Consider the following 11,939-nt stretch of genomic DNA (forward strand, 5'->3'; position numbering starts at 1 on the left):
TTTATCTGGGTTTTGTCTGAGGGCTGGAGAAATATAATAATTTGGTCCTAATATTCCTCTAGCATAGTCTAAAGCTTCTGTGAAATCATTAAAACCTTTGAAAAGAGGTTTATGAAAATTTTTAATTGAATCTAAAACTTCTAACCATGTCTGAAAAACACCATTTGTCTTTCCATGAATTACTACGTAATATTTAAATCTATTTTCTTTATTTTTACTAGTAAAATAATATCCTAAAGCATTTAAGACTGCAATTACATATTTAGTGTCTTTTTTATTATGTGCTATCCATATGTTGTCTATAATGCATGTCTGCTGTTTGTCTAATTGACAGTCAGGTAAATGTCTAAATGTCCAATTGGACGGTCCGTATGCAATTAGATTTTGCTGTCCAAATTGCAATCTTTCTATTTTAACATCATCAATTTTATCTAATGATTTAAAATGTAAATTCGCTAACATTGTCTGTTTGTAAGAGTCTGCCAAACCTGAGGTTGAAGGTTGAACCTTTTTCCTTTGTCTGGTAGTAGAGGTCTCATTCTGTAAAATTTAAACTTTGATTAGTAATCTACTTAATTGATCTGCAATATTATTATCATTATATATATATATATAAAAAAAATCGCTGCCCCTGCAGCGATTTCCTTAATTTTTTTTTTTTTTAAAAAAAATTTATGAAATCGTTGCTCCCAGCAGCGATTTTTTTATTTTTTTCAAATTTTTTTTTTTATATCGCTGCTGGGGCAGCGATTTCCTTATTCTTAAAAAAAAAAATTAAATCGCTGCCTAGGCAGCGATTTCATTTTTTTAAAAAAAAAATCAAATTTTGCAAAATCGCTGGAGAGGCAGCGATTTTGCTTTTTTCGGTGGGGTAAGTCGCTGTTGGTGCAGCGATTTTATCGTTTTGGTTAATATAAAATTTTATATACCGTTTTGGAATTTTTGTTAATATTTTATACCCTTTAGGCTCCGGACTCTTGATATCATAGCGAACTGAGTTGTGCTTTTATTGAAAGAATGGATTAATTCTTTTTGATACTTTGTCACTATATCATATACATCATGTTTAATATCATAAAAAACTAAAAAAGTGTTTTATTTCGAAAAAAATGAACATGACCTTTATTAATATCCTATCAATATATGATATAAATCGTGGGTATCATAAAGTATTTGTGTCTTTTTTAAGAAGTAAATTGTCATTTCTTTATTACACTTAAATTTGTTAGTATAAATATGAGTAACATATTGTATCATAGATAACTGCATTTTTTAAAAACAGAATGAATTAGTATTTTGTAATAATTTGTCCGTAAAGTGACATGTGATATTTATGAGTTGTAGACTATGGTTAGATATTGTGTGCATAATATAATTTTGACCGGAGAATCATGATTAGGTCCACGGACATGGCGTTTGACCGATAAAATATAGAATTTAAATAGTACAGAGACTTAATTATGTGTTGATGTGTTATTGTATATGAAATTTTTTATGGGTGTTTCGTATGGATATGATCTATGTGTTGTTTAAATAATTGAATTTGTTGTGTTGCAAGTGTGCTTATAATTGTCATGCTTAGTTATATGTGTGATAGTGGTAAGGGTAACGTATGAGCTTATAGTTTGATGAGTTATTCGAAGTCAAGGTGAGCTTACGGATGAACAGTTACATGTATGTGTGAGAATAGTAGCCGTAACATATCGACTTGCAATTTTATAAAAGGCTCGAAACAGGTTAGCTTCTGAATGAGTGATTACATATTTCCAGAAAAGTCGGGTAATGATATATACATAAAGTTGATCCCCACAGATCCTAAATATTGGACATAAATAAAATCTTCAGTGTGTCCATACAATCGAGGGAAAGTGTGATGCATTGATAATAAATATGTATAATGACGCTGATGTACATATGTGCACATATATGAAGCTATGTATAACTCTTATGTTGCTTATGATTTTGTCATAGTTGATGTTATTGATCCATAAGATTAGTTGATATAACTAATTACTGAATACTTGTTACATATATTGAAAAATCTTGTTGGTTAGATTATTAATTAAAATGAACGAGGATGATTGGGGCGTTATATAGGATCTTCATGATTGCCAATGTGATTCCTATATTATGTTGCATGATTTTCTTGATGGCTGAAGATACTTACCAGTATGTGTAGTGTATTTGTAGCATTCTTGTTACATTTTTTTTTATGTAGTTATATTGTAGATTGACTTAAAATTTCTTATGTTAAGCGATGAGTAAGCATCTTAACTTTTATCTCTCTCTTTCCAACGAAAGTTATGTTGTTTAGTTTTGATCACCTTACTTGTTAAAGTTATGATTTTCGTAAATTTTAAAGTTTAAAAGTGTGTATGTTATTATTTGAAAGATCCACAATTGATTTTTCTATATATTCTTAATACAGGATAGTAAGAATTCACCTATTTTATTAAGAATAGAGAATAAGCGTTCATACAATTTCATAATTCTGATCGAAATAATCGCCTTATGATATAATGAAAGATACAACATAATTTAAAATTATAAAATTCAAAGTGAAAAACAATCATAACTGAAGAACACATTTGATATAATGAGTATATAAGATAATCTTAAGATAACCTTTTAGTACCTCTTAACTCCCGTTACAAAGTTTGTGAGAACTTATGTGGTATTAATGATAATTAATATGAAGATAATTATCACAACTGAATAAAATAATAATTGGGAAATAAAATAATTAAATGACAAAAATATTCTTCAAACCCTTTTTTCTATAGAAAAGAATCCTATATAAAGTGAGCCAACGAGGGCCAAAACTCTTGCAAAGTTGTTAAACCCTGTTTATCGAAATGGGGAAGGTGAAAGGGAAGCATCGTTTGGACAAGTACTATCATCTTGCCAAAGGACGAGGTTATCGTTCTAGGGCTGCATGGAAGCTTATACAACTCGATTCCTAGTTCAGCTTTCTACGTTCATCACAATCAGTACTTGATCTTTGTGCAGCACCTGGTGGTTGGATGCAAGTTGCTGTTAAACATGTAACCGTTGGTAGTCTTGTTATCGGAGTTGATTTGGTTCCAATTAGACCAATTCGTGGTGCTATTTCTGTTCAACAGGATATCACTACACCTAAATGTCGTTCAACTATTAAGAAACTTATGGCTGAGAATGGATGTAGAGCTTTTGATTTGATTCTTCATGATGGTTCCCCTAATGTTGGTGGTGCTTGGGCTAAATAAGCTACTACTCAGAATTTATTGGTTATTGATTCTGTTAAGCTTGCTACTGAATTGTTGGCTCCAAAAGGGACTTTTATTACAAAGGTCGCTAAAAATTCAATCTTTTTTTATTATGTTAAGCTTGTTGAAGTTATTATGAATGTTGACAAAGCGAAAAAGACTCTGTGCTCGGGGATGAGTTCCTTTAGTTAATTAATGGATTTCTGCTGTTCTCTTATGTAATTGGTTACTGGTCTGGTTAAGTTTTCGTTGCTATTTATGCCCTATATGAATCATGTAGAGTAATGCCAGAAAGCTTTAGTAGTATATGACTTGTAATTTTGAACTCTATGCAGTTGAATTCTAACTATGTTTACAGCTATTTGGCTAGAGAGAGAGAAAATTTTGAAAATTTCATTTCAACTGAGTTGCTGATTAAATTGTTTTATTTCCTTTATATGTTTTACCTTGCCGGGCAGCTGTGCTATTTTATTCTATTTTCTTGTCTTTGAGTATTTCTGCTGTAGCTTAACCAAAGTGCATCCTTTAAAGTTGATCCTCGTGAAGCAATGAGCACTAAATATCTTACATTGGTATCAACTATCTAAACACTACGTCGTTATATTCTTGGTCAATAACGATGTTCTTATATATCCTTTTCATTGTCTTATCCGTGTATTTTTTGGAATGGTTGAGTGCATCTCTGAAGCCAATGGTGTATTTGGCTGAATTCTGAGAGTTTTGTCTTTGCTTTAACTATCTCCCATGACCTACTGATTATTTATTGTGCCATTCTTCCTGCCTCATATGTTGGCAAAACTCTTGGCATGCACATGTAGTTGTCCAAAATGAAGCCCTTGGCCTCTTTTAATAATGTTGAGTCTGGCTCTAGTATGAGATCTATTGGTATTATTTACAATTAAAAGCAACCTCAAATAACATTTTTAGGTTCATTACTTTTACTTCTGGGAGGCAATGATCAATATTTGTATTTGTTGGAGCGTAATTGTGATGAAAATACTTTTTCTCATGCTCATACAAACAGAGTTGTACAATGGACTGATATGGTCTCCTCTTTTAGATTTTCAGATCTCAAGATTATAATGCAGTTCTTTATTGTCTAAGACAGGTAATTTTCCACTTCTATACAAAGTTCTATTTTCAAGTATAAAGGATCAAATTATCCCTCACTTTGAATTTCATCTACAGCTTTTTGAAAAAGTTGAGGTGGACAAACCTCCGGCCAGTCGTTCAGCATTTGCTGAAATTTATATTATATGTTTGAAATATAAAGCACCTTCAAAGATCGATCCACGATTTCTTGATATAAAGCACCTTTTTCAAGGAGGAAAAGAACCCCCCAAGGTACTGGAAGAGTTTTTGAATTATGGTCCTCTCTCACACTCTCTCCTTAACCCCCTCCCCGTTTTATCTCTTTTGCATGCTAGGTCCGTGCAGTTTCCTTTTCCTTAACATATATGCGCTCCTATAATCTAATTGAGCTTCTTGTGTGTACTTAATTAGGTGATTGATGTACTCGGGGCGACGAAGCAAAAGAGACACCGAGATGGGTATATCCTATGCTGTCTATTTATGCATTTGAATAATTGTTTCAAGTCCATGAAAAGGAACATGACATCATTGACTATAATCAAATGATAAAACATGTTTTTTGTGCATAGATTTTTGGGACACTGAACTTTGTAAACTGAACCAGTCTGCTTTTAACACTTCCCAGAATCTGCCCTTGTAGTCCAACTGATGCAGGGAAGCAGATGATGTGTTTGTCCTTTTTGACAAGTACACAACTCACTAAATGTAGTATCTATGGGGATGCTTGACCAGCTTCTCGTACAAGCTTGAATTACGAGAAGAAGCTGAATACGTCTTTGTTTGCTAAATAATAATAATAGGTGACCATTCTTTTGAAGAGATGCAGTGACATTACATAAGGAGAAAGACAGTTTGCTAAAAATAAGTTGTTTTTTCCCTTTTCTTTTGGTTTCATCATATGGGTTGAGTTCTTGTGAGATTTTTTGTTGAGGAAGATTAAGCGAAGTGAAAAACAAACATCTGACAATGGGCCATGATGCTAGGTTAGGAGGTTACTAAGTAGTTTGAGCACTGAAAAGAGTGTAAAATTGTCAAATGATGAACGGGAGAAGAGAGTGTGTGGTGACAGAGAGAGAAATGTGTGAGTTTGTGGGGCTCTGGCCTTTGGCCATTGAGGGCCGTTTTAGTTTCTGCATCCCCAGCATCGCAGCAGTTTGTTCTTTATTCTTCCTAAAACTTGGCCTGCTTCACTTCCTTCATGGTCTCGCAGGACGGTGGATTATGACTGTTTGTTCCATCAAAATAAAGTGGATGTTTGTTTATCAGTCTGATGCTGAAGTTTCACTCTCCAAATCTCTTTCTTTGCATGTATTAATGAGAATTTTGGACTGAGTTGATAATGAAGCTCTCAGTTTGCTTAGTCTTCCTCACTAATAAATTCCAGCCTCAACTTGTACTAGTCCGTTTTAGAGCCTATAATTGTTGGGACAACATGTAAAACCTCTTAGCTCCCGTTTGGTCATAGGTTTTGAAGATGAAACTTGAAAATTTAAGTTTTTGAAGTTGTAATTTTGGAACTTGAAGTTTTTTGAGTGGAAGTCCCAAAAACCCCAAAAATTGAAGTTTACAGATTTGAAGCTTCAAAATCCAATCAAATTTCATGCCCAAACAGCGATTTGAAAATATATTTTCAAAATCTATGGCCAAATGCTAGCCTAGTATATTGGGACTCGTCTTTTTTATTATCCATCAATAATAGATGATGTCATTCCAGTAGCTATTACCTTGAAATTTGAATTTCCAACTATTTGTCAACTTTCAAATGATTCATGTTAACTTTGATTCAGTCTAATGGGTTAGCCATTCTTAGAGCTAAATCTGGGTGAAGATTTCAGTTAATTGATTTCCTTATTTCTATTTTAGATGCATGAATTGTCCCATCACACTTGCATCTATATGACATTTGTATAAATGAACCTTGCAGGTACGAAGATGGAGCCACAGTCCTAAGGAAGGTGTGCTCAGTTGCAGATTTTGTATGGTCCGATAATCCTGTTCAGGTCCTTGGTTCATTTACTTCAATGAGCTTTGATGATCCTGCGTGTTTGGCCATTAGAGATCACACTCTTACAACAGAGGAGGTATATTACATGTGGTCTATTATAGGCTATAGCCTGTTGTTGCTAGATGCTGTAGTTGCTTGCTATCCTTAGCCTTACACTTCAAATTTTGTGTCAGGTTAAATCTCTATGTGATGATTTGCGTGTTCTTGCAAAGCAAGAATTCAAGTATCTCTTGAAGTACGAAACGGAAACCTTTTTAGCACCTTTCCGTTTTTGGATGCTCAATGTTCTTGGTTGAATTTAGTTACATTATTCTCTATTCTCATTCTTTTATGTTCCTCTTATGATTTTTCTAATGCAAAAGATGCATTTTTACTAGGTGGCGTATGCAGATAAGAAAGCTTTATCACCTGAAAAAATAAAGACCCTAACAGTTTTTGAAAGTGAGAGCAAAGAAGGTGAAGATGAAGATGAAGATGAAGATGAAAGAGTTCTCAATGAAATAGAGGAGAAAACCAATATTTTGGAGAAAAAGCAGAAAAAAGAGAAGAAACTTCAAGCAAAAAGACGAGCCAAGGTTTATGCATATGCTCCACCAAGTCTCTTTCAATTTTTGTTTTGGTTTGCTGCTGTTGTTTACACAATAGTTAAGACTGTTCCATACAACATCATCTGGGGAGTGTTATTTTCTGCTGAGCTCAGAAGAATTAATGGACAAGCAAGTATCCCAAATTGTAAAATTTTGTGCTTTTCCTTATGGAAACAAGTGTGCTTTCATGCATTTCCAGTTGTCAAACATTTGGAAAAAACTTATGGTGGCTCCTCGCCGTCTTCTGAATACCCCCGTAAACATCTTCTCTTCAGGGTATCTTAGCTATAAACAGATTAGTCGAACTAGAGCCTGGGAAAAGTTGCAGTTCAGAGACAGGTGGAATATTTATTTGATTGCCTGTAGGTCAATGACTAAAACTCACACCTGGGCATTCTGGGAAAAATTATACTTGCTACTAAGTATTATTTGGTTGATATATTGACATTCGGGTTTCTTGATTTTTTTATAACTGAGAAACCCTTGAGTCCAGTGGATCTTGGTCTGAAACTCAGTGGATGGTCTGTTCCGCTACACTTCTCCACTTAAACACCAGGCTTTTCTCTGCGGTCGGATTCAACCTGTGACAAGGTGGTCTGTAGTACCTGCTTGTTTCCGGTGGGCTATTTTGAGAGAAAGAAACCTCAGGTGTCATGAGAATATTACTAACACCATTCAGAAGGTTAAAGAAAATTGCATTGACGTGTTGTATATTTGGTGTAAAGAAGATGGTATAGAAGAAGTAGAACAGTTGGTGGATTTCCTGGGATCTATGTAATTACGGAAATAGCTTGAAACTTTTTGGAAGTAGCCAGAATACCCTTAATGCTGGTGAATACAACTCTACCTTTAACAAAAAAGAGAAAAGATTCCTATCTCTGACGAGCGCCTAATTCACACATCACTTGTTGTGCGCTTAACACTCGACCAAAGTTTTGGAGTGGTTTCTTGAATTGATATGTACCCTCTAGCAACTTCTTTTACTTTCTTAAAATCATGAAGTAGTCACATGGGATCTATTTCACTGATTGTTTCCTTTTTATTCTTCTGATTGCAGGAAAAAGCACGCAAGGCACTTGGGATACAAGTAGATGCGACAGAGGATGGTTATGGTGATCAGGATTTGTTCTCTCTATCTTCCATCAAGGTATTTCACACTTTAGCTTCTTTGTTATATCATTTGCACTGGTGGACTGGATGCGGCTTTTACAGAGAAATTGTTTTTCCTCAAAGTTAATCTGGTTGAAATCTCTGCTCTTCGTCATCCATATTATTTTAGAAAATCTACATCTAGATATCACATGCATTTGGAAAAACATTTCAGGGTAAGAAAGATCTTGTAGCTGTTGATAACAGTGAATACAACAAACAAACTACTGAGGTAAGCGATGAAAGTGATGAGGAAGCCCAGGAACATTCATCCAGTAATCTGGACTCTGAAGACGAACGCAGAAGGTATTATGGCCAGCCCTTTGCGGATCTGCTTCTATAATTGATTGTTGCCTGTAAAATTCTAAAGCTACAAGGTCTCTTTTTCCCTTCATTTTCAGACACGATGATAATATTCAGGCATTATTTGATGAGGCTTATGAACGGTATTTGGGTAGAGTGGAAGGTAAATCAAAACAGAGAAAGCGATCCAAACAAGCACACTTGAAGGATGATCTGCAGGTAAGTGAGGTTTAAGTTGCACTACAAAAGTTATATCCGATCATCCTCTCCTTTGTTCTTTTCCTGTTTCCTTTTGCTATGGACCGAGCTTCTTGTTTCCTTCACCAAGTACTTTGTATATAAATTCAATAGAGGTCATTCTTTTAGTGCTTAATTGATGATGCTCTGCTAGATTTAGTAGGAGCTAACTTGTTTGAGCTTTGTTCTAATTTGGCAAAGATTTAACTCCTGTTTTTTCTGGTTCAAAATTGATCTGTAAAAGACTCCTAATCTGGGTTGTGTTTGCCCCAGGGAGCACAACTTCATATCCTTCCTATATACATACTTGACTTGTTATTATTTACATTTATTTCCTATATTACAACTTGTTAGCTGTAATAAAGTGGCATGCAGATTTCAAATAAATATTGACTGCGATTGTAAATTTGGTAAGATTCAGTTTTTACCAAAACAAAAGTCAAATTCAAATTGATTTATATAAATCTTGACTGGCCTTATACTAGGATTACGTAGAAGGATTGAATCAATTTTTATCATTATCTTAAACTTTCCAAGTGCCTTTCATAAATCATCTAAAAGAAAGTGTAACAAAGTGGTTTGTTTTTTCACATGGCTTCTTCAAGTTACTCAGAAGTTTATCTTCTTTTCTGTCGTTCTTTGCATTAATTGTAGTGCTGCTCTTTCTTTTCCAGGATGGCAATGATGATAGCATGATGATTGATTCTGCTCAAGACTCTGAGAGTGACATGGAAGATAATGAAGTCAACCCTCTTGTTGTACCTCTTGAGGATGCACCACCTCAGGAGGAGATTATGAAGATGTGGTTTACTCAAGATGTTTTTGCTGAAGCAGAAGAGCAGGATGTCTTGGACAAGTATGACATTAATGATGAAATGCAAATAGATGGAGGGGCTAAGAAGATCCAACAATCTAAGGAACTGACAAATGATAAACAGCAGGGAGAAACTAAGGATATGACGAGGAGGAAAACAAATGGTGGTTTACAGGTCTCAGCTAAGACAGATGATGATTTTGAGATTGTTCCTGCTCCTGCTACTGATTCTAGTGACTCATCATCTGATGAATCTGATGACGATATTGGCACCAAGGCTGAAATATTGGCTACAGCAAAAATGACTCTGAAGAAAAGGCCTAGGGAAGAAATGATTGATGATGCTTACAACAGATATATGTTCCACGATGAGGGGTTGCCGAAGTGGTTCATTGATGAGGAAAAGAGAAATTTCCAGCCAGTGAAACCCGTGACAAAAGAGGAGATTGCTGCAATGAGAGCTCAATTTAAAGCAATTGATGCTCGGCCTGCAAAGAAGGTTGCAGAAGCCAAAGCTCGTAAGAAACGGGCAGCACATAGAAAGCTAGAGAAGTTTAGGAAGAAAGGTAACTCAATATCAGACCAAACTGAAATCTCTGAAGGTTCAAAGAGAAAAATGATTGAACAACTATACAGGAAGGCAGCGTCAACAAAAAAACCAGAAAGGGAATATGTAGTGGCAAAGAAGGGAGTTCAAGTTAAGATTGGCAAGGGAAAGGTCCTTGTCGATCCAAGAATGAAAAAAGATGCAAGAAAGCATGGAATGAAAAAGAAGACGCAACCAAAAAGGAAAAGGCTCAGGAAAGGCTTTAACAGCAGCTTAAGCTCATGATTTTTGTTGTTCACATTTTGAAATGAATTAGTCTTCAGATTTTCTGATCTCTTATTGCCTTTTTCTGTTTTCTATTTATATATACATTTAACTGACGCATTTAAATCATGATATTCTTTCTTCTTTTTTTAGTAAAACTACACTTCAATTGGAGGTGGCTAAGCCATAGAAATTTTTCGTAGTAGGAATACTTCAATCAGAAGCAATCTACTTTTGTAAATCATGAGATACTTTATTTGAAAGCACCCTAGAATCATAGTAACTATATTTTCTTTGTGTGCATAATTTTCAGAACTTCAACCGATGATCACAAGATAGACATATAATATGGGTTCGTATGAAATACTTTGAAAGCATGTAATTTGAATCAAATCATGCATAATAAGATTAAATATAATCGATTGGATCATAAATAATCAAAATCATGAAGAATCATATACGACTCTGGAGTTTTGGGTTGAAATGATTGAAGGGAATAGAGAAATCTTTGGGTCTCGATGAAGGAGAACATATACTTAAGCCTTGCAATTAGAGGAAGAGATTCAAAAGTTTGAAGAACCCTAATCCATTTGAGAGAACCCTTGGAGAGAATTTACACTGAAAATCTTGAGAGATTTTGGGTGAGTGAGGGGGAAATAGGTAGACTTTGAAGGGTAAAAGCAATAATAGGGCTTAGTTATAGGGTCAAAACGGCATAGTTTAGGTGTAGAAAAGATAAGAAATAACTCAAATAACCCTAACTTAAAAATTGTCAGAGGTGACCTACAGTTCGTACAAGCTTTTGTGGACTGTCCTGGTCATCCGTTGATCAAAGTACTAGAGACCAAAATTCCAATCACTTTTCAGGAGCACTTTCGACAGTTCGTAAACCCTTCTACGAGTCGTAGGTCTCAATTGTAGAATCCAAAAGTCGATCAAAATTTCACCAAGTTTGGACTCCTTCCTACGAGTTGTATATACTTCTATAAACTGTCACAGTGGTCTATAAGAATTCCTCTAGGTTTGGGCATCTCTTACAACAACTGCCCCTCCTACAAACTTTATGACCTAGTACGGTCCGTAGGCGGGTCGTGCAACATGCATCAATAGCCAAGTTTCAGAATTTTCTTTCCAACTCAAATTACCAAGTTTCGAGGTGTTACATTTTTAGTAACAATCTTCTTGTTTCAAAACTAAAGTACCCTGTATGAATTAGTCTTAGTTGAATCTAGCTAGTGGATCCATATAAGTTCATGATTATGGTCTTTACCGTGAAAAGTAGAATACTCTCTCTTTTTCAGTATGAGACAATACAATGAACTCCAGTTATAACTTATATGATTTATGTGGGTTAAGGGTATTCCCACATAGGCTTATGACTTCCTCAAAGACATGAATTCCCACAAAGGCTTATGACTTCCTCAAAGACTTATGATACGATAATGATAATTATTTAAAGAAGAATGCATGACCTTATATTATGTTTTATGAAATATATGATCAAATTTATGTTATATTTATTTGGTCATTGCATTATTATATTTTTAAATTTATCATGTTATCTTGTTATAATCATGCATAGTTTTCCATATTCAGTACATTTTGAGGACTGACCACATGCATCTCTTGTGTGTGTATTATTTTATAGTATAGATTCTAATGAATATTACTAAGCCCGTGCTTTAGTATTGATCCT

The 11,939-nt window shown here is 34.6% G+C and overlaps 1 pseudogene; it reads left to right on the plus strand.

Moving 5' to 3' along the window:
* Window positions 1–2,848: 2,848 nt before the first annotated feature.
* On the plus strand, window positions 2,849–10,279 carry LOC107003673 (annotated as a pseudogene).
* Window positions 10,280–11,939: the final 1,660 nt, after the last annotated feature.

Source organism: Solanum pennellii, chromosome 11, assembly GCF_001406875.1.
Source record: "Solanum pennellii chromosome 11, SPENNV200".
Taxonomy (NCBI): Eukaryota; Viridiplantae; Streptophyta; class Magnoliopsida; order Solanales; family Solanaceae; genus Solanum; species Solanum pennellii.